The sequence below is a fragment of the Pelobates fuscus genome, chromosome 2 (genome assembly GCF_036172605.1).
Source record: "Pelobates fuscus isolate aPelFus1 chromosome 2, aPelFus1.pri, whole genome shotgun sequence".
In the NCBI taxonomy this organism is placed as follows: Eukaryota; Metazoa; Chordata; class Amphibia; order Anura; family Pelobatidae; genus Pelobates; species Pelobates fuscus.
The window spans coordinates 187,364,089-187,390,459 of NC_086318.1; positions in this window are offsets into that span (position 1 = coordinate 187,364,089).

A 26,371-nucleotide genomic window follows, 5' to 3' on the forward strand; every position below is an offset into this window, starting at 1 on the left:
GCTTCAAATGTCTCAGAACCACCTAATCCGTTTGCAATTTATACCAATTTAAAGGATGTGTGGTTTGACTTATCTGCTACATCTAGTTGGAAAGCTCCAGCAAATTTGTACTGGATCTGTGGTAAGAAAGCCTATTCGGAGTTACCACAGGACTGGGAAGGGGCATGTGTATTAGGTATGCTCAAACCATCCTTCTTCTTGTTGCCAATTGAAACAGGAGAGACTTTGGGAGTTAAAGTATATGATGTGAATCATAGAAAGAAAAGGGGACCCCTAGAGATAGGTACCTGGGAAGATAATGAGTGGCCTCCCCAGCGTATTATAGATTATTATGGGCCAGCTACGTGGGCAGAAGATGGTACTTTTGGATATAGAACCCCAATATACATGCTCAACCGTATCATAAGGTTACAGGCAGTGGTTGAGATAATTACCAATGAAACATCGCAAGCGCTCAATCTCCTAGCAAAGCATAACACTAGGATGAGGACAGCCGTCTACCAAAATAGATTAGCCTTGGATTACCTATTGGCAGTAGAGGGAGGTGTATGTGGGAAGTTTAATCTAAGCAATTGTTGTCTTCAAATAGATGAGGAAGGGCAAGCAATAGCTGAGCTTACTAGCCATATGGTTAAACTAGCACATGTGCCTACTCAAATATGGAAAGGGTATAATCCGAGTAGTTGGTTTGGAAATTGGTATGAGCAGCTTGAAGGACTCAAGGCATTGGTAGGTGGAGTCATGCTAATCTTGATGTTGTGCCTTCTCCTGCCATATCTGATTCCTTTGGTAGTTAGGTCTGTGCAGAGCATTATAGAGAATATAGCAGAGAGAAAGGCCGCAGCACAGATAATGGCTGTTTACAGGTATGAGGCTCTAAGTTTATGGCAACTTGAGGTGTAAGCAAACTCTGATTAAGTGATGCATCTGGAATTATGAAATATCAGAAGCATAAATAATATATCAGAAGCGTAAATAATACACAAGCAACGTATACCCTTAATGGAAGCGAATTAGGGATAACAACACACGAAAAGGACTTGGGAATGTTATAGACAACAAACTATGCAACAATGTGCAATGTCAATCAGCAGTGGCCAAGGCCAGTAAGGTATTGTCATGCATGAAAAAGGGCATTCATTCTCAGGACGAGAATATCATTTTGCCTCTTTATAAATCACTGGTAAGGCCACATATTGAATATGCTGTGCAATTTTGGGCACCTGTTCTAAAGAAGGATATTATGGCACTAGAAAAAGTGCAGAGGCGGGCTACAAAATTAATAAAAGGAATGGAACATATCAGCTATGAAGAAAGGTTAACAAATGTAAACCTATTTTGGTTTAGGAAAACATCGCCTGAGAGGGGATATGATAACATTATACAAATATATTCAGGGCCAATACAAACCATTGTGAAATCTATTCACAAACCGGACTTTACATAGGACACGAGGTCATGCGTTTAGACTGGAAGAAAGAAGATTTGGTCTAAGGCAAAGGAAAGTTTTTTTTTACTGTAAGAACAATAAGGATGTGGAATACTCTGCCTGGAGAAGTGGTTTTATCAGAATCCATACAGATGTTCAAATAGCTACTAGATGCATACTTACAAAAATAGAATATTCAAGGATATGATCTTTCAAGGTAGGGTAATAACTGCTTGATCCAATGATAAATCTGACTGCCATTCTGGGGTCAAGAAGGATTTTTTTTCCTAGCTTGTTGCAAAATTGTGCTTCAAACTGGGTTTTTTGCCTTATTTTGGACAGCAAAAAACAAATGTGAGGAAGGCTGAACTTGATGGACGCAAGTCTCTTTTCTGTAACTATGTAATAATTAAATAATAAATTGATATGATTAAATCGATATATATATATATATATATAAACAAAACTCAATAGACTCTGGCGTCAAAGGTACAGTAGTCAATGAGAGCACACGTCTGTGCTGAAGTGACTAGGGAGAGTGGCTACTAAATATAATGCAATGTCTGTAGATAAATAAGGAAAGGGTATCATGCATACCTAACCATAAGTTTTATCAATAGGATAGTGCTATGAATGCCTATGAATGCCACATACCCTATGGTTAGTATAATAGACATAATGAGTAGGTAAAACAACTAATCATCCGCTGTTCAACTATGCTAGCGATATGATATTAGTGTATTATATAGCACTACTATAAACAATATCTAGCAAAGCTTTGGTAGCATATAACTGCCGCATACCACAGGATGAGCGCTAGCATCAATAAGTGCTTTATGGATCTGCTGATGTTGATCGTCGCGGTCAGCGGTGTGGCTGAGAACTCGGCACTGAATTATATACAGTGAGTTGTTACCCTATGGTTAGTACAATAGACATAATGGATTGGTGAAACAACTAATTGTCTGCTGTTCAACCATTCTAGTAATATGATATCAATATATTATATTGCACTACTATATCCAAGCTGTGGTAGCATATTACTGCCGCATACCACAGGGCTATCGCTAGCATTAATGAGTGCTTTATGGATCTGCTGATGTTGATCATCGCAGTAAGCTGTAAGGCTGAGGAATCGGCATTGGATTAATTTTTTTTTTTTTAAAGAGTAAGTGGGGCGTGGTCTGGATGCGCTCCAAGATGGCCGCATGAGTGTTTAGCTCCCTCACAGTGCGACCCGATACAGCGACCAGAAGAGCAAAAACAACGGGTTCCCGATACCAATCCAGTCCGGAGCTACCAGACAGGCTATGGCAGACAAAAACTCAAAAAAATGAGGCTCAATCGCCCAGCGCTCCAGGTAACTGCACTTACCTCTCCGCACCAGTTACACCAAGATGGCGCCGATCCCCCAGCTCGCCAACTTGGTGCTCCGAACGGAGTGATAATACAACTATCTCCATACCTACCACAGCTCCTGCCATGGACCTGTCTGTCCACAGGATGCTCCAGAAACTAAAATCTGTGCTGCAATCAGACATCACATAGGTAGTCCAAGACATAAAGGTGGAAATACAGGTGCTGGGGGACAGGACTGCACACTTAGAGGACAAAACCGAAGAATTGATTTCGGCCCACAACACCCTGGTGGACGCTTATGGAGAATTAACATCTAAGGTAGAATACCTAACTGATAAGCTAGCTAACCAAGAAGATAGAAGTAGGCGCAGTAATATACGCCTGGGCGGCATACCTGAAAAAGTCCTGCCACAAGACCTCAGGGCCTATGCTAAATACCTCTTCCAGGCCTTGGTCCCAGACAACGAGGACCCTTCCTTCTGATGGCCCCTCAGTGCCAAGAGACACCATTACTAAGATGCATTATTATACCTCCAAACAGGGCCGGTGCAAGGATTTTTGCCGCACTAGGCAAAAGAAAGGTTCCCCCCAGAGTGACATCGCAATGCCCCACCCATATGATCTGCCACCCATATGAATGCCCCACCCATATGTGTTTACATTTAAAAGCCTGCAGGAACAAACTATAGACACCAGAACCACTATAATAAGCTGCAGTGGTTCTGGGGACTATAGTATCCCTTTAATGTGAGGTAAATTAGAGATTAGTGTCACTAATAATATACTAGATTGCCTACTTACAATTAGATGAGGATGGTGATGGGCTCTGGCTGCAATCTGTCTCCACTGGTCTGGTGTAGAACAGGATCTCTGGAGGCTGTTTGTAACTGTGGTCACAAAATTCAATGTTCTGGAAGAACGGGAAGCAGCTCAATTTTTAGGGCCCCTTACACAGCTCAAGGTCTGGGCCCCAGGGCCTGACGGTGAGTATGCCCATAAGGCCCACCCATAAGTCCACCTACATGTTCCACCCATTAGTTCGCTCACAGGGAGTGGAGTGTGTAGGGGATGTGTTATGTGTTACTGCAGAGGATCTAATGTGTGTGCTTATGGAATGTAGTGAATAGGGATACCAGTTTGTATTGGAAGCAGTGTGTTTTTGTGTAAGGGATAGAAAGCAGCGTGTCTTTGTGTACAAGGGATGTATTGTGTGTTTCTTGTTGTGTGTAAGAGATGCATTGTGTTTCTCTGTGTGTGTGTGTGTGTAAGAGAAGCAGTGTGTGTTTGCATGTGTGTGTAAGAGATGCATTGTGTGTTTCTGTGTATATGTGCAAAGGATGCATTGTCTTTATGTGTAAGGGTTGCATTGTGTGTGTGTGTGTGTGTGTGATGGATGCATTGTGTGTTTCTCTGTGTGTAAGGGAAGCATGTTGTGTTTCTGTGTGTATAGGGATGCATTGTGTGTGTGTGTGTGTGTAGTGTGAAAGAGATCCCTGTCCTGTCCCCTGTCCTATAGAGCTCTCCCTTCCATCCCTTAGAGATCTCCCCTGCCCCTTAGTGGTCTCTCCTCTCCCACCCACCTCCCTTAGTGGTCTCCTTTTCTCCCATTAGTGATCTCTCGTCTCCCCCTTAGTGGTCTCTGCTCTCCTCTGCCCCCCCTTTCCATTAGTGGTCTCTCCTCTCCCCCCCCCCTTCCTTAGCGGTTTCTCCTCACCTCCCTCCCCTAGTGGTCTCTCCACCACCCCCTCCCTCCTTTAGTGGTCTCTCCCTCCCAAACGTTCTCCTCAACCCCCCCTCCCTGTGTTCTCATCTCCCCGTGTTATCCGCTTCTTCTCCCCCCTTCCCTCCCTGTAATCTTCTCTTCTTCTCCCACCCCCTGTAATCGTCTCCACTTCCCCTCCCTCCCTTCCTTTAAATCTTCTCTTCTTCTCCCCCTCCCTCCAATCTTCTCCACTCCCCCCTCCCTCCCTGTAACATTCTCTCCCCCCACCCTCCCTGTAATCTTCTCTCCCCCCTCCCTCCCTGTAATCTTCTCCCCCCTTCCTCACTGTAATATTCTCCCCCCTTCCTGTAATCTTCTCCCCCCTCTCTCCCTGTAATCTTCTCCCCCACTCCAATCTTCTTACCCCCCCTCCCTCACTGTAATCTTCTCCCCCCTTCCTCCCATCAGCAGAAACTAAAATCTTTGCTCCCTGTAATCTTCACCCCTCCCTCCCTGTAATATTCTCCCCCTCCCTCCCTGTTATCTTCTCTCCCCCCTCCCTGTAATCTTCTCCCCCCTCCCTCCCTCCAATATTCTCTTTCCCTCCCTCCCTGTAATCTTCTCTCCCCTCCCTCCCTGTAATCTTCTCCCTCTCCCTCCAATCTTCTCTCTACCCCTCCCTCCCTTTAATCTTCTCTCTCCCCCTTCCTCCCTGTAATCTTCTCACCCCTCCCTCCCTGTAATCTTCTCCCCGCTTCCTCACTGTAATCTTTTCCCTCTTCTCTCCCCCTCCCTCCCTGTAATCTTCTCTCCCCCTCCCTCCCTGTTATCTTCTTCCCCCTCCCTCCCTCCCTCCAATATTTTCTTTCCCTCCCTCCCTGTAATCTTCTCTCCTTCTCCCTCCCTGTAATCTTATCCCCCCTCCCTCCAATCTTCTCTCCCCCTCCCTCACTGTAATCTTCTCTCCCCCCTCCCTCCCATCTTCTCTCCCCCCTCCCTCCCATCTTATCTCCCCCTCTCTCCCTGTTATCTTCTCTCCCCCCTCCCTGTTATCTTCTCTCCCCCCTCCCTCCCTGTTATCTTCTCCCCCCCTCCCTCCCTCCATTCTTCTATTTCCCTCCCTCACTGTAATCTTCTCCCCCTCCCTCCAATCTTCTATCCTCCTCCCTCCCTCCCTGTAATCTTCTCTCCCCCTCCCTCAATGTAATCTTCTCCCCCCCTCCCTCACTGTAATCTTCTCTCCTCCTCCCTCCCTCCCTGTAATCTTCTCTCCCCCTCCCTCCCTCCCTGTAATCTTCTCTCCCCCTCCCTCAATGTAATCTTCTCCCCCTCTCCCTCACTGTAATCTTCTCTCCCCCCTCCCTCCTATCTTCTCTCCCCCCTCCCTCCCTCCCTGTAATCTTCTCTCCCCCTCCCTCAATGTAATCTTCTCCCCCCTCCCTCACTGTAATCTTCTCTCCCCCCCTCCCTCCCATCTTCTCTCCCCCCTCCCTCCCTGTTATCTTCTCCCCCCTCCAGTCTTCTCTCCTCCTCACCTCCTCTCCCCTGTAGCGTGACCGAGCTCCTCTCTGGTCCGCGACCCGGCCGGACTGACAGGTAGTGCACACTGAGTGTGCACATCCTGTCAGTCCGGCCGGGTCACGGACCGGAGAGGAGCTCGGCCACGCTACAGGGGAGGTGAGGCAGTGCGGAGCAGCCTGAGCGCTCTATTTAGAGCGCTCAGGTGACTGCAGCATTTAAAAGGCTGGCGGTGGGGGTACAGGGCGCCCCCTGCTATATGGCGCCCTAGGCGGCTACCTAGTTCGCCTTATAGGAAGCGCCGGCTCTGCCTCCCCCTCCCTCCCTGTTATCTTCTTCCCCCTCCCTCCCTCCCTCCAATATTTTCTTTCCCTCCCTCCCTGTAATCTTCTCTCCCCCTCCCTCCCTGTAATCTTATCCCCCCTCCCTCCAATCTTCTCTCCCCCTCCCTCACTGTAATCTTCTCTCCCCCCTCCCTCCCATCTTCTCTCCCCCCTCCCTCCCATCTTATCTCCCCCTCTCTCCCTGTTATCTTCTCTCCCCCCTCCCTGTTATCTTCTCTCCCCCCTCCCTGTTATCTTCTCTCCCCCCTCCCTCCCTGTTATCTTCTCCCCCCCTCCCTCCCTCCATTCTTCTATTTCCCTCCCTCACTGTAATCTTCTCCCCCTCCCTCCAATCTTCTATCCTCCTCCCTCCCTCCCTGTAATCTTCTCTCCCCCTCCCTCAATGTAATCTTCTCCCCCCCTCCCTCACTGTAATCTTCTCTCCTCCTCCCTCCCTCCCTGTAATCTTCTCTCCCCCTCCCTCCCTCCCTGTAATCTTCTCTCCCCCTCCCTCAATGTAATCTTCTCCCCCTCTCCCTCACTGTAATCTTCTCTCCCCCCTCCCTCCTATCTTCTCTCCCCCCTCCCTCCCTCCCTGTAATCTTCTCTCCCCCTCCCTCAATGTAATCTTCTCCCCCCCTCCCTCACTGTAATCTTCTCTCCCCCCTCCCTCCCATCTTCTCTCCCCCCTCCCTCCCTGTTATCTTCTCCCCCCTCCAGTCTTCTCTCCTCCTCACCTCCTCTCCCCTGTAGCGTGACCGAGCTCCTCTCTGGTCCGCGACCCGGCCGGACTGACAGGTAGTGCACACTGAGTGTGCACATCCTGTCAGTCCGGCCGGGTCACGGACCGGAGAGGAGCTCGGCCACGCTACAGGGGAGGTGAGGCAGTGCGGAGCAGCCTGAGCGCTCTATTTAGAGCGCTCAGGTGACTGCAGCATTTAAAAGGCTGGCGGTGGGGGTACAGGGCGCCCCCTGCTATATGGCGCCCTAGGCGGCTACCTAGTTCGCCTTATAGGAAGCGCCGGCTCTGCCTCCAAAGAAAAGATCATACAAGCGTCAAAACTACAACCAACACTGCCAGACCGGTTCACAGAGGTGACATTATATACAGACCTCTCAGCAGCTACCCTCTCGAAACTTAAAACCTTCCTACCCATTACAAAAGCCATAAGAGATGCTAACATCATGTACAGGTGGGGATATCCAACTCGCCTCATGCTGAAGCACAATGGAGTGGAACGCCACATCACCAACATAGAAGATGGACAACAGCTGGCGGAATGGAACATACAACTCCAACTACCAGGAACTGCAGATCAGTCGAATGGGCATGCACTCTTCCCCCGCTAGAGTGACCAAAGACTCTCAAACTGTGGCAACTGCCAAGTGACTGTCCTAACTTACTTGCAAACCTACCTGCAGGCCTCCTGCCGATTAGCGGCATGGTAACGTATTGCCTCTGTATACATGTTTAACTGTTTAATTGTTATGTTTTCTTTTAAATTCTATACTGGGAACTGTCTGGGATTAGTAGGTTACCCCCCCAACATTACATACGAGTGTAGGATTTTGGTACAGTGCCTTGCAAAAGTATTCACCCCCCCCCCCCCCCCGACTTTTTACCTTTTTTGTTACATTACAGACTTCACTGTTTTGTTAATCTGAATTTTATGTGATGGATCAGAACACAATAGTCTAAGTTGGTGAAGTGAAATGAGAAAAATATATACATAAAACTATTTTATAGAAATAGAAAACAGAAAATTGGCATGTGCGTATGTATTCACCCCCTTTGCTATGAAGCCCATAAAAAGCTCTAGTGCAACCAATTACCTTTGGAAGTCACATAATTAGTAAAATGTCCACCTGTGTGCAATCTAAGTGTCACATGATCTGTCCTTACATATACACACACCTTTTTTGAAAGTCCCCAGAGGCTGCAACACCTAAGCTAGAGGCACCACTAACCAAACACCGCCATGAAGACCAAGGAACTCTCCAAACAAGTAAGGGACAATGTTGTTGAGAAGTACAAGTCAGGATTAGGTTTAAAAAAAATATCCAAATCTTTGATAATCCCCAGGAGCACCATCAAACCAAATGGAAAGAACATGGCACAACAGCAAACCTGCCAAGAGACGGCCGCCCACCAAAACTCACAGACCTAAGGTAACCCTGGAGGAACTGCAGAGTTCCACAGCAGAGACTGGAGTATCTGTACATAGGACGACAATAAGCCGTACACTCCATAGAGTTGGGCTTTATTGCAGAGTGGCCAGAAAAAAAGCCATTTCTTTCAGCAAAAAACAAAATGGCTCATTTTGCGTTTGCGAAAAGGCATGTGGCAGACTCCCAAAATATATGGAGGAAGGTGCTCTGGTCTGATGAGACTAAAATTGAACTTTTTGGCCATCAAAGAAAACACTATGTCTGGCGCAAACCCAACACATCACATCACCCAGCGAACATTATCCCCACAGAGAAACATGGTGGTGGCCGCATCATGCTGTGGGGATGTTTTTCAGCAGCCGGGACTGGGATACTGGTCAGAGTTGAGGGAAAGATGGATGGTACTAAATACAGGGATATTATTGAGCAAAACCTGTATCACTCTGTGCGTGATTTGAGGCTAGGACGGAGGTTCACCTTCCAGCAGGACAATGACCCCAAACACACTGCAAAAGGAACACTTGAGTGGTTTAAGGGGAAACATGTAAATGTGTTGTAATGGCCTAGTCAAAGCCCAGACCTCAATCCAATAGAAAATCTGTGGTCAGACTTAAAGATTGCTGTTCACAAGCGCAAACCATCCAACTTGAAGGAGCTGGAACAGTTTTGCAAGGAGGAATGGGCAAAAATCCCAGTTGTAGGATGTGGCAAGCTCATAGAGACTTATCCAAAGCGACTTGGAGCTGTGATTGCCGCAAAAGGTGGCTCTACAAAGTATTTACTTTAGGGGGTGAATAGTTTTGCACATTGACTTTTTCTGTTATTTTGTTCTATTTGTTGTTAAAAAATAAAAAAATAAAAAATAAAAAAAATCTTCAAAGTTACGGTCATGTTCTGTAAATTAAATGATGCAAATCCTCAAACAATCCATGTTAATTCCAGGTTGTGAGGCAACACAACACGAAAAATACAAGGGATGTGAATACTTTTGCAAGGCACTGTGTATTGATAGTCAGTGATGTCTCCTTTCAGCTAGTCAAAAAAAGGGGGACTTATTATTACAATGCTAGGTCAATAATGAGCACTACACTCTAATTAACATTTACGGACCTCACACCAACCAGGGGGAATTCCTGAACAAAGTGTTTGCTCTAGCAACTCTCCACAAGTTTGGGGACGTAGTTATAGGCGGAGATACAAACGTTTTAATGGATAGTTTCCTAGACACTTCATCCTGTACTAGCGTTGCCCCATCCACAGCACAAAAACTATCGACTGAGGCTACCTCCCGATGTAAACAGATACTACATCGCAACTACCTTGACCCATGGAGGATACTGCACCCCACAGACAAAGACTATACCTTCCACTCTGTGTCACTCAACACATACACCAGGATAGACAGATTTCTCATACCCTGCACAGCAATCCACACCATTCAAAAGGCCGGACTCACCTGGATCACCTGGACTGATCACGCACCAATTACGCTGACCATACAGGAACGCTTCCCTTCCCTAGGAACAGGCATCTGGCGACTTAATGATTGCCTACTGAATGATCCCAAGTTTGTTAGGACAGTAAACAAACAACTGTCCTCCTATTTCATGACAAACACCACAAATGGCTGTTCGATTGAGACTATATGGCAGGCACATAAAGCAATTTGCCACCTCCTTATCAAACAAGCTAGTTACGCTAAAAAACAAAGGATCAAACAATACACTACACTGATCAAAGAACTTACTGCACTGACTCATAACAACAAGATAGCACCCTCTAACACACTAAAGTCACGAATCTTGGCCATCCAGTCCGAATTCTGGGACTGGGAACTTCAAAAAACGACATATATTCTACGCAGATACAATCACAGCTTTTTTGCCCAAGGCAACAAAGCAGGGGCACTGCTAGCATCACAACTGAAAGCAAAAACACGCAACACCAAGATTGCCTACCTCCACACAAAACAAGGTTTAATACTTTTTAAATCCCCAAGACATAGTTAATGAATTTTCTTCTTATTATAACAATCTATATAATCTTGCAGATGAACCCCAGATGACACCTCCTACCATAGGGTCCATTCAAAATTCCCTTATGGATGTCCACCTACCCCGACTTACGCAAGCTGACATAGATTATATATCCACACCGTTTGGGGGGGAGGAAATTAAACAAGCCATACGCCAACTACCCAAACATAAAGCAACAGGCCCTGATGGCTACACAAACAAATATTACCAAACATACGTAGATACTCTTGCCCCACACCTGACGGCACTGTTAAAACCAGGGAAAGAGCCTACCCAAGGTCAGAACTTTAGAACCATTGGCGATGGCGATGTAAAACTGTACGCAAAACTTCTGTTGAACCGTTTGTCTGTAATCCTCCCTTCCCTCACACATAATGATCAAGTGGGCTTTGTTAAACAAAGGCAAGGATCAGACAATACCGGAAAACTGCTAAACGTTTTATCCCACATGCACCCTTGACGCAGAGATGGCCTTTGATAGACTGAATTGGACCTAAATGTCCCAAGTCTTACTACATTATGGCTTCCTACCTTTTTAAGGTGTATAGTGGCCCTCTTAAATAATCCAAAGGCCCGAGTATCCAATGCAAGATTCCTATCCACATAATTTCAATTACCAACGGGACCAGGCAGGGATGCCCACTGCCCCCCCTGTTGTTTGTCCTGTCATTGGAACTCTTAGCGCACAAGATTAGATCGCGCCAACACATTAGTGGAATCCAGATAGGGAAATTGTAACATCATATATCCCTGTTCGCAGATGATATTCTGTTAACGCTAAGCAAACCTGACAGGTCATTGCCGGCCCTACTATATCTCTTTGACTCATACGGTGCAGTCTCCTACTACAAGCTAAATAGATCCAAAACTCTGCCAATAGCCAATTCACCTTCCCTGGCTGGGGAGAAATAAAACATTTTTAAAAATTCTATCCTTTTTTTTGCATGCTGCCAATTCACATCCCGGTCTCGTTTTGCAAGCAGCTAAAGTCGATCTTCACGACCTTCTTGTGGGCTCCAGGTAAACCAAGGATACCCGCATCTCTGCTACACAGGTAGAGCTCCAAGGGAGGGAAAGGCCTACTTAATGTACTAACTTACTACAAAGCCGTCCACATAGAGGCAGCAATAAAATTACATGCCCCAGATAAGGTGGTTCAGTGGGTGGATATAGAAACCGGGGGCTGCCACGGGTTGACGATAAGAGACCTATTGTGGACCCCCAAAGTACTATGCCCTAACTCACCGGGTTTGTTCCCTACTATGAAACTAGCTATACACCACTGTGACCTCTTTCAGAAGCAACACCACACTCATCTCCGGTTCCATCCATGCAGGGCCGGTGCAAGGATTTTTGCCGCCCTAGGCAAAAAAAAATTGCCACCCCCATATGTCCTGTCCACCATGTGACATCACAATGCCCCCCTCATATGCTCTGCCATATGGGCCAAAGTCAGTCTGCACAAAGTGTCTTTTATCTGAAAAGACAGTGTGTTTACATTAAAAAGCCTACAGGCACAGGCTATCGACACCAGAACCACTACATTAAGCTGTAGTGCTTCTGGTAACTATAGTATCCATTTAATGTAAGGTAAATTAGAGTTAGTGCCACTAATAATATATTGGATTGCCTACTTACCACCAGATGAGGACAATAGGCTGATGATGGGCTCGGTCTGGCTCCACAGGTCTGGTGTAGAACAGGAAGCAGTGCCATTTTTTGGGGCCCCTTGCACAGCTCAAGGTCTGGGCCCCAAGGGCTTTACCATGAGTATGCCTACAATGCCCACACATAAATCCACCTACATGGCCCACCCATGAGTTCTCTCACAGGTAGTGGAGTGTATGTGTGTAGGGGATGTTTTATGTGTTATTGTAGAGGAGGTAATGTGTGTGTTTTTATAGAATGTAGTGTATAGGGATACCAATTTGTGTAAAGGATGTAGTGTGTGTATAGTGGATGCAGTGTGTGTTTGCGTGTAAGGAATGCATTGTATGTTTCTGTGTGTGTGTGTGTGTGTGTGTGTGTAAGGGATGCAAGGTGTGTTTCTGTGTATGTAATTGAATGCAGTGTGTGTCTGCAAGGGGTGCATTGAGTGTGTAAGAGATGCATTTTGTTTCTGTGTGTAAGAGAATGAGTGTTTGTGTGAGCGTAAGGGACGCATTGTGTGTTTCGGGTGTGTCTGTGTGTGAGTAAGGATGCATTGTATGTTTCTGTGTGTGTGTGTGTGTGGGGGGGATTAATTGTGTATGTGTGTAGTGTAAAAGAGAGGGTTTGTGGGGTAGGATAGGGACTGAGAGGGGAGCAGCTCTTTATTGTTTTTAAAAAAATTCATAGTGCTCTCCCCTCCTGTCAATTAGTGATTTCCCCTTCCCTCCTGTCCCTCAGTGTTCTCCCTTGGCCCCCTGTCCCTCTGCAGTCCCCCCTTGCAGTCCCCCTTGGTGGTCTTCTCACTCCCCCCTCTCCCTCTTAGTGGTCCTCCTTCCCTCCCTTAGTGGTCCTCCCTCCCCCCTTTGGTGGTCCTTCCCCTCTTCCCCCCCTTAGTGGTCCTCCCTCTGGCAAACCCCTAGGGGACATTCCCCCCTCCCCCCTCAGCGGTCCTTACTCCCCCCCCTCTTCCCCAGTGGTCCTTACTCCCCCCCTCTCTGCCCCCAGTGGTCCTTACTCCCCTCCTCTCTGCCCCCAGTGGTCCTTAGTGTCCCCCCTCCTCACCCAGTGATCCTTAGTGTCCCCACCCCCTCCTTCCCCAGTGGTCCTTAGTCCCCCCCTCTTCCCCCAGTGGTCCTTAGTCCCCCCTCCTCCTCCCCCAGTGGTCCTTAGTCCCCCCTCCTCCCCCAGTGGTCCTTAGTCCCCTCCACCCCCCTTGTGGTCCTTAGTCCCTCCCTTCCTCCCACAGTGGTCCTTAGCCCCCCCTTTCTCCCCAGTGGTCCTTGGTCCCCCCTCCTCCCCCAGTGGTCCTTAGTCCCCCCTCCTCCTACTCCTCCCCCAGTGGTCCTTACTCCCCCCTCCTCCTCCCCCAGTGGTCCTTAGTGTCCCCCCCCCCCTTCCTCCCCCAGTGGTCCTCAGTCCCCACCTCCTCCTCGCCAGTGGTCCTTAGTGTCCCGCCCCTCCCTCCTCCCCCAGTGGTAAAAACATACACACAATTTCATTGGCTCTCAGGTCGAGGACACTCCCATACAAAACAAGACAATCCATCCCCTATGCCTGGGAGATAATTGAGTCAGGAACTGAACTAACTCAATTATCTCCAGGAACAATAAACACAACTTTTAACAACACCCCGGAAGTATCCCCAAAACGCATGGAAACTCCACAAATAGCCCGATAGCCCCGATCTGACTGACCAACATATCCTAAAATCACCCAGATCAGTTCAGGGGTTCCAGAGAATTAGGGCTAATGGTCTGTCTCTCTGTCTGGAGTACAAAAGTACATACCTCAAATGAACAGAGCCTATTAAAGTGCATTGGGCAAGGTATATTTCAGGGCCCATAGTCCTGAGGCAAGAGGCTGGCCAGCAGGCCCCTCCAAGAACCCATGACGAGGTTCAGTTCGTCACACCAACCAACACAGAAGAAAAAAAAAAAAAGAATAAAGTGCACACTAAGCAGAACTTAACAAAATTGAAAAAATGCAGGTGATTATCTAAGCCAAACATACTTTTTTGCCTGTGAAATTTTGCACAATGTAGTACTGAGGAAAGTCACAAAAGTAACAGACATTGTGTGCAGTTTTTATGTACTAGAAATGTGCATAGAATGTGTTTGACATGTGCAGGGTTATTCATTAAAGTGATAATTCAAGGTGAAATTAAAACCTAAGGATAATATAGCCAAATTGGAAAAATTATCTTAGTCAGCTGTGTTTTAGTTTGGCTTCTCTGGCTTTACATTTTTAATTCGCTTTAAATTCTCAGTTTAGTGAATAATCTTTTTTTTTTTATTGAAGGTTGCTGTCTTGTACAGAAGAAAAGGGAACAGGATTACATTTATCACATTTCTGTTATATTAGTGTTTCTTACAAATAAAGCACAATTTCATAGTACATATATTAGAACAGTTTAAGTCACAAAAACAGTGTGTGTAGTCTGTGCCTACCTGTTTGTGTGGTGCAGATAGGTTGTGTATTTAAGCCCTTAGTGACCAGACTGTCTTTTTACATTTCTGTAAAAAACACCTAATCTAGGCAAAAGATAAGGTATTTTTAATAAAACTAGTCAAATCTGTCAGCATCAAAGTAGCTGTTTAGTTGATAAGTGAGTGCGCTGGATTTCTATTTTTACTGTACTTATTGGCCCCCAGCAGCACCCCATTTAAGCATGTTTAGGTGAGTGCAGCCAGCCCCTTGTTTTCCCATATATATTTAGGAGTCTAGCCAGCTCCTTGGTTTTGCACCGCCCCCTGTCACAGGTGTCTCATCTCAGGACCCTGAAATTGTATACATGCATTATATATGTATAATATATTATAAAATGCTTTAATTATTTTATAATATATTATACATATATAATATAGACACTCCTAACTTACCGACCGGGTTCCATTCCTACGACCCGGTCATAGACCGAGTAGGTCGGTAAGTGAGGAGTTAAGTGATTCCCTGCTCTGGTGCGTTAGTCTATTTTCGAGGAAACTTTCCCGAACTTAGATGAACGCACCAGAGCAGGGAATCCCTCTAATCTATGTTCGGGAAAATTTTGATTTTGATGGATTCTCTGCTTTGATGCGTTCATCTATGTTTGGTGAAGTTTTCCCGAACATAGACATGTGCACCAGAGCAGGGAATCCTCACGACGGCTCGCACTTACGCCTGGTCATAAGTGCTAGCCATCGTAAAACAGGTAGTTCATTAAATGAGGACCACCTGTATATGTATAATATTTTTTTTTTTTACTTTTTAGCAACCTGGGGGACTGCCTGACTGCTCAGACAGTCCCCCTGTTGCAGAGGGACTGCTGGGGTCTCTGGCAGTCCCCCCTGATCATGATCGCCGTGTATCGCCGGTCCAGGTAAGTCTAGGGCTCCTATTTACCACGGATGTACAAGGTAAGTCCGCGGTCCTTAACGTTAAGGGGATATTTATATATATGAAGTTGTGGGAGGGATTTAAGGCCTATATAAACCCAGCAAACGCCTTGCTTACCTGTCTTCGTCGATTCCGGAAATTCCCGCCTTCTCTTCCGGTTTACGGAGACTTCTGACGTCATTTGTCCGTGTCGCGCCTAAAATACCGTCAGGAAATAGCATCGCTAGTAATTCGTGAGTATAACACACGAACGGAGGCATTTGTCGAGTTTTTACAATAACTGTAAGTAATTTCACCGATACTAACAGGCTCATTCGTCTATAAAAGCACTTTCATGCTTTTCAGTCAGCCGCTATACTGAGTTATAATACGTGCAAACGTACTAATACATTTCGGCTGAAACCAATGATTGGGAAATCATTCGTGTAAACTATTTTGTTAAAAGCCTTTTCACATGTCACCTCTGTTCGCATGTTTAATTTTCTTTAACACATAGTCATGAGTTTATATTCACGGACTTTGTTCGGCTAATCATTCGTATTAAAATTACATTTCGTGTAATACATGGTATGCAGCAAGCAATGTTAAGCATCTTGGCGCCAATAATTCACAGGAATTTTCGGGTTAATCTAGGTATATGTTAATTACAAATTCGCAAGTCTGTTATTTTGTTTCATTGATACTAAGATGTTAAATCATGGAATTTACCTTTGAAATCACTCTCCTTTCAATTCTAGGGATAATCTTTCAGGATACATTACTTTCAATTAAGCTGAATTACATAATTACGGTTCGGTTAGTAATATTTCCTTCCTTTAAGACTCTATTTCACTCCTCTCCTCTCTACATTCCTAAACTAGTAGACTCAGTAAACTCAATCGTATTAATGTGGGCACAGTTTAGTCACAAACGTTATACTTTAAAGGTTTAACTTAAACAAATTTTCTGGTAATAAACGGATAATTTAATACTACAATTAATCTAATTTATATACGGACCCACCAGAGTTATAAACTAATAAAACTGCTTGTTTCTCTTTCTCTTCTTTCTCTCTCACTTCATCCTGTGTCCATTCTCTGCAAATCGGGGCATCAGCCCTGGTAAAGCCGCCTGGTTAAAACAGATATAAATAGCTCCTTAGGTCATCTCAAGTACTTGTCACTAATTAACGTACAGGTAAGGATAACAAGCATCTTAAGCAATATGTTCAGTCTTGCATTTTATTCTTCCCTCCAGTTTAGACATGGCTGGCTGTCAGGGTCTTAGGAGCCCAATAGCGGTAGTCTCCTCCCGGCTTCTTCGTCTTAGGTTAGTGGTCCCGCGAGGCCAATACCCATACTCAATTCGGAGGTACTACGCCCCTCGGGCCAAATCATAGTTAGCCGCCTCGCATGTGGTTTAGAGAGGGCCTCACCTGTCAACCCCATTCTATCTTATGATTACTATTCACCGAGAGGCCAACACCCCGCCACAACGCTCGGCCACGAAATCCCCTCGCGCCAACTCATAGAGCCTCTCAAGCCGCTTGGCACCTAGCAGGGCCTCACCAGTCACCAACCTAGCGTAATTGCTTTGCCACGGAACGACACTTGCTAGTCAGCCAGCACTCACACATAAAAAATAAAAATAAAATAAAAATTATCTTTTCTAACCGGAATTTTTCCTTTCACGCCCATAGCATGTCTAACGCTTCTGTACCAGACGATGAACTATCACTTGCCAGCACTCCATCCAGACCTGGCACTCAGCCAAGACAGCCCAGTACGACATCCAGCTACAGATCCTGGACTGTTCCAAAAATCACAGCCGAACTGAATAGAAGGAACATTCCCTTTCTGGCTACTGCCAGGAAAGCCAAACTTTTCCATTTACTTAACACCCAAAATGTGGATGAGTTACCAGGCCCTAGTTCTGATTGTACAATACAGAACAGTTTGGCAGAACTATGGAGTATGATGACCTCTCTGGTAGCTTCCGTAGCTACTATAAACAACAGGTTAGATAACCTGGAAGCCACTGATCAGACTAGCATTCCAGAAGTTCTAATTCCACTAGGACAACCAGAAACCGGCTCAGGAGGTAACTCCACTCCTATTCCTGCTAAAACAACTAATATTATTAATCCAGTACATTTAATTCCACAAAATCTAAAACGGGACATACTAGAAGGGAAAGATGTTAATCTAGCTTCCCTCCTCATTGCCTCACAGGATATAATCGAGAACAGATCTTATACTTTCGAAGATATATCCGTGGTAATGAAAGCCAGGTAAGAAGCTAAATATTCCTAGGCTCAATAAGAAGCTAAATATTCCTGAGTTCGTCTTAGCTTTTGGGTTATATAGGGATGTAATTTGCTCCTCTTTCCCACACCGTAGAGAAGAGCTGGATCTATATCTGCACAAACTGATGGAACTAGCTTACAAATATGGCGGTTACGCGTTCTACGACTACCATAAGTGCTTTTCGGCCAGATCAGCCGCGTCACTGGCTCAGTATAACACTCCCACTGATTGGAGTCAGTTGGATACAGAATTGTTCTGTAGACATTTTGCGGGGCTCAAAACATCAGCATGTGCAATATGTTCTTCAGCCTCTCATACAGCAAACTTTTGTCCTAGTACTGTAGATGGTCCGTCTACTAGTAACACCAACCCAGACTATTTTGCTAACCAAAGGGAGATGAAAGACAAATTAGGGAGACCTATAGTGTTTCTTGGGAAAGCACAAGTCTGTAATAACTTTAATGCGGGGGGATGTAGCTATAGCGCCTGTAGATTGCTCCATGTTTGCTCAATCTGTTTCAGGGCTCACGCAAAAACAATGTGCCCAAACAAATTGTTCCCTAAGAAAGCAATAACACCAATAAACGTACCTAATTTACAACGTTACTTGACTGAACATCCTTCTTCACAGCTGGCTGACTTTCTCATCTTGGGTTTCACTAGAGGCTTTCACACAGGTTTAGTAGCACTCCGTTCAGGCATACTAGAATGCCCCAACCTACAATCTGCAATAACTGACCCAGCCAGTCTAAAAGATCTTCTCAACAAAGAAGTAGAATATGGACCCTTCACCACACCACCTTTCACTTCCTGGAGAACAAGCCCACTAGGTATAGCCACGGGCAAATTTAATAACAAAAAAAAGGTTAATAGTCAACTTCTCAGCACCTCACTCTTCCACCTCCCCAAGTTTAAATTCCCTTATACTCTCAGAAGACTTCTCACAACAATATGCTAAAATAGACGATGCCATTCAAGCCGCCGTCAACTTTGGTAAGGCAGCCTGGTTAAGCAAAATGGATATCTTAAATGCTTTCAAACTGCTACCAATTAAGTAGTCGCTCTGGCACCTACATGGCATTAAGTGGGAAGAGAGATACTATTTTGCAACTAGGCTGACCTTCGGCTCTAAAAGTAGCCCAAAATTTTTCAACATATTCGCAGAAACTTTGAATTGGCTACTACTTAACAAGTCCAGGTGCCCAGTAGTGATTCACTACCTCGATGATTTTCTGTACGTTGAACCTCACTACTGGGTACCACGCAGTCCAAAAAGAGCACTCTCCCTGTTTGAGGAATTAGGAGTCCCGATAGCCCCAAATAAGACAGAAGGTCCCAGTACAGAAATAACCTTTTTAGGTATCACACTCAATTCTATAACCATGCAAGCTAGCCTCCCTCAAGTCGAAGTAGACAGGATTCTAAATCACATCCACACCTGCACCAATCACGGGTCATGCACCAGGAAGGAGTTACAGTCTCTTTTGGGTTCTCTTAACTTCGCCATGAGAATTATCCCTCAAGGCAGGTCTTTCATCTCTAGGTTACTTTTTCTCCTACACGGCCTCCCTGACGACGACGACACTGAGATTAATCTAGACGATCCTGCAAGGGCTGACCTAAAACTGTGGGAACTATTTTTATCCTTATGGAATGGTAGGTCATTATTCATTCCCCCCCTATCTCTGACAATTCCTCGGTTATCTGGACAGACGCTGCAGCTACTGTCAGATACGCTGCAATATTTGGGGACGAATGGGTATTTGACAGTTGGCCACCTGAAACAGCTACACTAGAGAACTTTGACAAAACCTCGGCGTTGTTTGAGATCTTCCCCGTAGTGGCAGCAGCACACATTTGGGGAGAAAATTGGAGGGGCAAAGCAGTTTGGTGTTATTCTGATAACTTAGCAGCTTGTAACATAATTAACAAAGGCCACTCTCAGTCCCTGTCAATTATGAATCTCGTAAGGAAACTCACATGGTTGGCAGCAAACTTGCAGTTTTACATTTGTTGTATGCATGTTCCAGGAGTTTTCAATAACGCAGCTGACACTTTGTCACGTTTTAATTTGCAGTAATTTTTCAGACTGCACCCTACAGCGAACAAGCAACCCAAAACTCCTCCGCAGTTCAAAGACCTAATCATGCTTTAAACCAATTATTAGCTCACAGTACAGTTCTCGCTCAGGCAGGTTTGTCAGTGAACACTAAAAAAGCATATAGTAGGGCATTTGACTTGTTCAAAAAATGTGGTCGTGACTTTAACATAATAAATAATTTTTCTGTAGAAACCATGGTTGCATTTACAACTTTTTCCCACTTCTCGTTAAAGGACCACTCTAGTGCCAGGAAAACATACTCGTTTTCCTGGCACTAGAGTGCCCTGAGGGTGCCCCCACCCTCAGGGACCCCCTCCCGCCGGGCTCTGGAGAGAGGAAGGGGTTAAACTTACCTCTTTTTCCAGCGCCGGGCGGGGAGCTTTCCTCCTCCTCTCCATCATGATCGCGACGTCATCGGCTGAATGCGCATGCGCGGCAGGAGCCGTGCTCGCATTCAGCCGGTCGCATAGGAAAGCATTTACAATGCTTTCCTATGGACGCTTGCGTGCTCTCACTGTGATTTTCACAGTGAGAAGCACGCAAGCGCCTCTAGCGGCTGTCAATGAGACAGCCACTAGAGGATTTGGAGGCTGGATTAACCCTCATTATAAACATAGCAGTTTCTCTGAAACTGCTATGTTTATAAAAAAAAGGGTTAATCCTAGAGGTACCTGGCACCCAGACCACTTCATTAAGCTGAAGTCGTCTGGGTGCCTAGAGTGGTCCTTTAAAACTAGCCTACAATACCATCAAACTATACTTGACGGGGATACAACACTTCATGCTTACTCTTTACCCGAACAAGACTCCTTTCTTATCCACATACCCAATTAAAAACATTCTAAATTATTCCAGAGATTAAAAACCCCTAAATCCCTTAACCCCTTAAGGACACATGACATGTGTGACATGTCATGATTCCCTTTTATTCCAGAAGTTTGGTCCTTAAGGGGTTAAAAGACTCCCCATAGATAGTAACATCTTTAAAGAAATCTCCAAGTTATTAGACAAAATTTTTGTCTAATGTCCTTTTGAATGTTCCACTAACCTGGTAATTAAATCAGCAGCTTATTTGGCCTTTTTCGGGTTTCTAAGGCCCAAAGAATTTTTAGTAGAAAAGATATCCGACACAGACATTTGTCTTAAACAGAGAAACTTAACCAAAGTAAATGATCATTACGTATTAGCAATCCCCCGTACAAAAACAAACCAAGCAGGCCCCCCAGTGGAGATTAAGAATTTCCCTACCGGTTCTAAATGGTGCCCAGTTCAAGTGCTGGATAATTTGACAATGATTCAGCAGATTAGAATCCAGAACTGCCTCTGTTGTCCCTACAAGGAAAGCCACTTACTACTAAACAGTTCATGCTATACATACGTTCATTGTTACTTAGACTCGGCCTCAATCCAAATTCCTTCTTAGGTCATTCATTCCGTATCGGGGCCGCCACTGCAGCCTCAAGTAGTCAAGTCCCAACACATATCATAAAGAAAATGGGACGCTGGAAATCTTCAGCATACAACCGGTACCTTCCAAACCCAGAGAAAGAAATCAGACTCGCTTTCTACAATATGTCTAAATAATGTTATTATTTTTGTAATAAATAAAATGTTACATACTTTTTGGCCCTCTTTTTCCAGGCCTAACCTCTCGTCGGTTTCGGCACACCTCAACCGACTCTTATCAAAACTACACTCACTTTAAATGTGTGCCCCCTTCCATAATCCCGTACACAAATAGAAGGTGCATGCCTGAATTTGTGGGAGGGATTTAAGGCCTATATAAACCCAACAAACACCTTGCTTACCTGTCTTCGTCGATTCCGGAAATTCCCCTCCCACCATACCCTCTTTACATATCATTATATCCAGGTGGGCCCTTTTTTTGCAGGCCTAACCTCTCGTCGGTTTCGGCACACCTCAACCGACTCTTATTTATCAAAACTACACCCACTTTAAATGTGCACCCCCTTTCATAATCCGTACACAAATAAATATATATATATATATATATATATATATATATATATATATATATATATCAAAATACAGTTAGAATAACATTATATATATATATATATATATATAATTGGAGGGGAACTTGTCCCCCCACAGCATCCACCCATGAACTGTAGGTGGGGCTCTAATTATAATTCCAGGGGGACCTAGTTTTATACCTCTCAATACCCTTGCTCACCATGCCACATGTGGGGGCGTGTTTGCTAAACAGCACGCACCCAGTGTGTGCACTCCAGAATGACCAAATGAATTTGTTCTGAGTCATTTTGTCAATGGCACCTTTTTTTCTTTTTCTTTTTTTTTTAATAGCATTATTTTTCTTTGTGTGAGCAGTCCATATGACTTCTATCCCAAATCTGCTACTCACCAATATTGTAACCATTGTAGTTCCTCAGGTAGGTGGAACGTCCAACTGGAAAGGAAGTGACTATTATACCCTTACTTATAGCTACAGACAAAAAAGTATTCTACATTCAATCAAGACTCATGTTAAAGAAGGTAAGCGGCTTGGACTTTATTGAGCATATGATCATAGCATTTTGCAAAGAGAACAATATATTCAATTAGCAGAAAATCACTGACTGGCAACCAAAAGGAGCACAGAAAGGAAATAGCAGAAAAAATAATGAGGTGGACACAGGTCCATGATATGTAGGGAAGACATCCTAAGTAAAAAAACAATACCGTAAAGGAAGTTATCTGTGCCCTGTTGTCTAGCATTGTAGACCTAGAGTGTTTACTGAAAATCCAGATAAATGTGTTTGCTATAAAGGACAATGTATATGTTTTCTAAACATTTTTACAAAGTGCATAAATATACAGGGAAAACCAAATTTACCCCTTCTTCAGCTACAAATAAATCATATAAAATACAGTTCAGCATGTCATATAATGTAACTTGTACAATCTGACTTCAACAATAATAAGTCTTCTTGCTGGATAGCATATAATGTTTTAATAATACCATATATAAAATAATTGATATCAAGCTAAAAATGGACAAAAAGTGGACAATGTAGCACATTCATTACTTGACAATGTTTTCCATTTAGTGATAATTTGGTAATTTTTCAAATTGCTGTGATTACTTTGTGCATGTTAGTGTAATTATTATTGTGTATGTTGTCCAACTATGTAATATAATTTTGTGCCAGGGAATAAAATAAATATTCTCCAGTTGGTTGTTGTTAAGACACCTTTTGTCTTAATAAGTAAGTCACCGTTTAGTCTACCTTCCCCTCTCACCGTATCAAGTCCTTGTTCGTATACTGTATAATCCACGAACCATAACCAGGGGAAGTAGTAATCTCTCGAGTAACGATATCCACCAAACGGCATAAGTTCCCAATAATAGTCCTTGAGCGTAAATAAGAATCCCCCCAATAACGAGACTGAAGCTCCGTGTTGAGGGTCAAAACAAGATCTGAGGACTGGAACATCCAGCCTGCTTTTTATTAGGAAAAGGCACACACAGGGCACTCCCAGGGGGAGGATGAAAATAACCAATTATACACAGGGTAACACCCCCACCTCTCCTCCCCTCAGATAATCACATAACACAATTATACTGTACAATAATTCACCCCAGTTATGGATGTACCCCAAAACCAGGACCCCAAAACCAGCACCGCTTGAAAGGTCTTGGTTAGGGGAACACTCTGTCCAAATCTCAGCCCATTTGGTTAAGGGGTTCAGGAGTTATGGACAATTGAAGTTTTGACCGACTGCACGGATCTTCTAGCCGAAAAGAGTTCCACAAGTTTTGGCCCTGCAGTCGGTCTCCGTTCGCCGGTTAAAATCATACGAAATCCTCATCATCCACAACTATCTCCGAGTTCGCTGGATTCCCCATAGCTGATTACAAGTAACTACCGAATGGCTCGTCGTTCGGTAGTTCCAACACGAACTTCTGGGTGTATGGAGGTCTCAGCGGTGTTCGCCTGTTTGGGTATCCGTTTTTAGTTCCACGCGTTCACAGGCAAACACCGCTGTTCGTACGCAAGATGGCCGCGAACACGTGCAACAGTCCCAAAATGGCGGCCACCCATATGTTAGACAGGGAGTTCGTGCGAAATGCGGTGAACGGCTGGAAAACAGGCTGGAACGGTAAAACATGCTTTATAACATCACAAATCAGTCCTTTAGACAGATGGCCTAAAATAGCCGAATCCACGAAAGTACTAGACAGACGGATGGTTCCGTCACACGGCTCCCCCCTTGTGGAACACTCCGGCAGACCCGGCTTGACCCTGTGGCGGGTCAACTTGGGGATGTCCGGACTTACGAGGTGGTGGATATGTCGGTCTGTCGTGATAAGCCATCCGCATTTCCGTTCAGCTTACCGGGTCTGTAGCTAATAGTAAAGTTGTAAGGTTGTAATGCCAAGCTCCATCTCAGCAGTCTCCCATTGTCGCCTGAGACCCGGTTAAGCCAAACGAGGGGGTTATGATCTGTTACAAGGGACAATTCTTGCCCATACAAGTAGGGACTTTTTCAATGCCCAGACTAGGGCTAAACATTCTTTTTCAACTGCCGCATAACTCACTTCTCGGGGTAGTAATTTTCGGCTGAGGTATGCGACAGGATGCTCTCCTCCATCTTCCCCAACTTGGCTTAACACAGCCCCCAGTCCATACATGGAAGCATCTGTGTGATCGAGAAAGCGTTTGTTAGGGACTGGGGCAGCCAAGATAGGGGCATTCACGAGAGCTTGTTTCAGTGCCTGGAACGCAGCTTCACAAGCCGGGGACCACAGGACCTGCTTAGGCAAATTCTTTTTCGTCAGATCTGTCAGGGGCTTAGCAATAGAGCTGTAGTCAGGAACGAAACGTCGGTAGTACCCTGCTGTCCCTAAGAAGGCCAATACCTGGGTCTTAGTAGTGGGTGTGGGCCAGTTAGCCACCGCTTCTACTTTGGCGGGCTCTGGTCTCTGGTTCCCACATCCCACTCGGTGACCCAGGTACTGTACCACTGCCATACCTACATGGCACTTTTCTGGCTTCAATGTCAGGCCAGCGGCCCGGATCTTATCCAGCACTACCCCTATGTGTACCAGGTGTTCCTCCCAGGACCCACTATAGATCGCTATGTCGTCCAAGTATGCACAGGCAAATTCTTGGAAGCCATCCAGGAGTCTATCCACCATCCGTTGGAAAGTAGCCGGGGCATTCTTCATCCCAAAAGGCATGACCCTAAATTGGTACAGGCCAAATGGGGTGACGAAGGCCGACTTGGGGATAGCATCCTCGGCCAGGGGAATCTGCCAGTAGCCCTTACATAGGTCTATGGTGGTCAGATAACGTCCCCTGGCAATACGATCCAATAATTTGTCTACCCGGGGCATTGGGTAGGCGTCAGTGGTAGTCCGCTCGTTGAGTCGCCTGTAGTCCACACAGAACCGGGTGGTCCCATCTTTCTTAGGTACTAGGACTACAGGCGAAGCCCAAGGGCTGTCAGAGGGTTCGATGACCCCAAGCTGGGTCATCTCCTGTATCTCCTTCCGCATTCCATCTCGGACTGCTTCAGGGATACGGTAGGGCGGCTGTCGTAAGGGGGTCTGTCCGGGGGTCTCTACCTTGTGTATGGCGAGGTGGGTGTAACCTGGCTCCTGGGAGAAAGTTGCTTGCTTCTCCCATAACAACTGTTTCGCTTGGATCCTTTCTGTGGGGTTTAACCTGTCTCCTAACTGTACGAGGGAGGTGAGGTCAGTCTGGGGGTCCCTTTCTAATAGATCAGGGAGAGGCAAATTCTCAGGGTCATCTGTAGCTGGGGCACATACAGCTGCAATGTTCTCAGGTCGTTCTTGATACTCTTTCAGCATGTTCACATGAAAGGATCTCTGGACCCTTTCGTCTGAACAGCTGGCTATCAAATAGGTAGTATCGCAGATCTGCGCCACTATCCTGTACGGGCCTTGCCAAGAGGCTTGCATCTTGTTGGCCTTCACAGGTTTGAGCACTAATACTTTTTGCCCCACCTGGAAGGCTCGCTGTCGGGCACCCTGATCGTACCACCTCTTCTGTTTCCCCTGGGCCGCCCGGAGATTCTCCCTTACCATCAGGGACAGTTTCTCCATGCGGTCCCGAAGTTCCAGAACATATGGTACTATGGGGGTCCCTTCTTGCTCAGTCTCCCCTTCCCAGTGTCCCCGGATGAGATCTAGGGGTCCGCGGACCCGTCTCCCATACAGTAACTCAAAAGGGGAGAACCCAGTAGATTCCTGGGGCACCTCCCGGTATGAAAACAGAAGGTGCGGCAAGAATCTCTCCCAGTCCCTGCAAGTGTCCGTAAAGGTCCTCAGCATCTGCTTGAGGGTACCGTTAAAACGCTTGCAGAGACCGTTAGTCTGTGGATGGTAAGGCGAGCTAAGCAAGGGTTTAATGCCACATACTTTCCACAGCTGCTG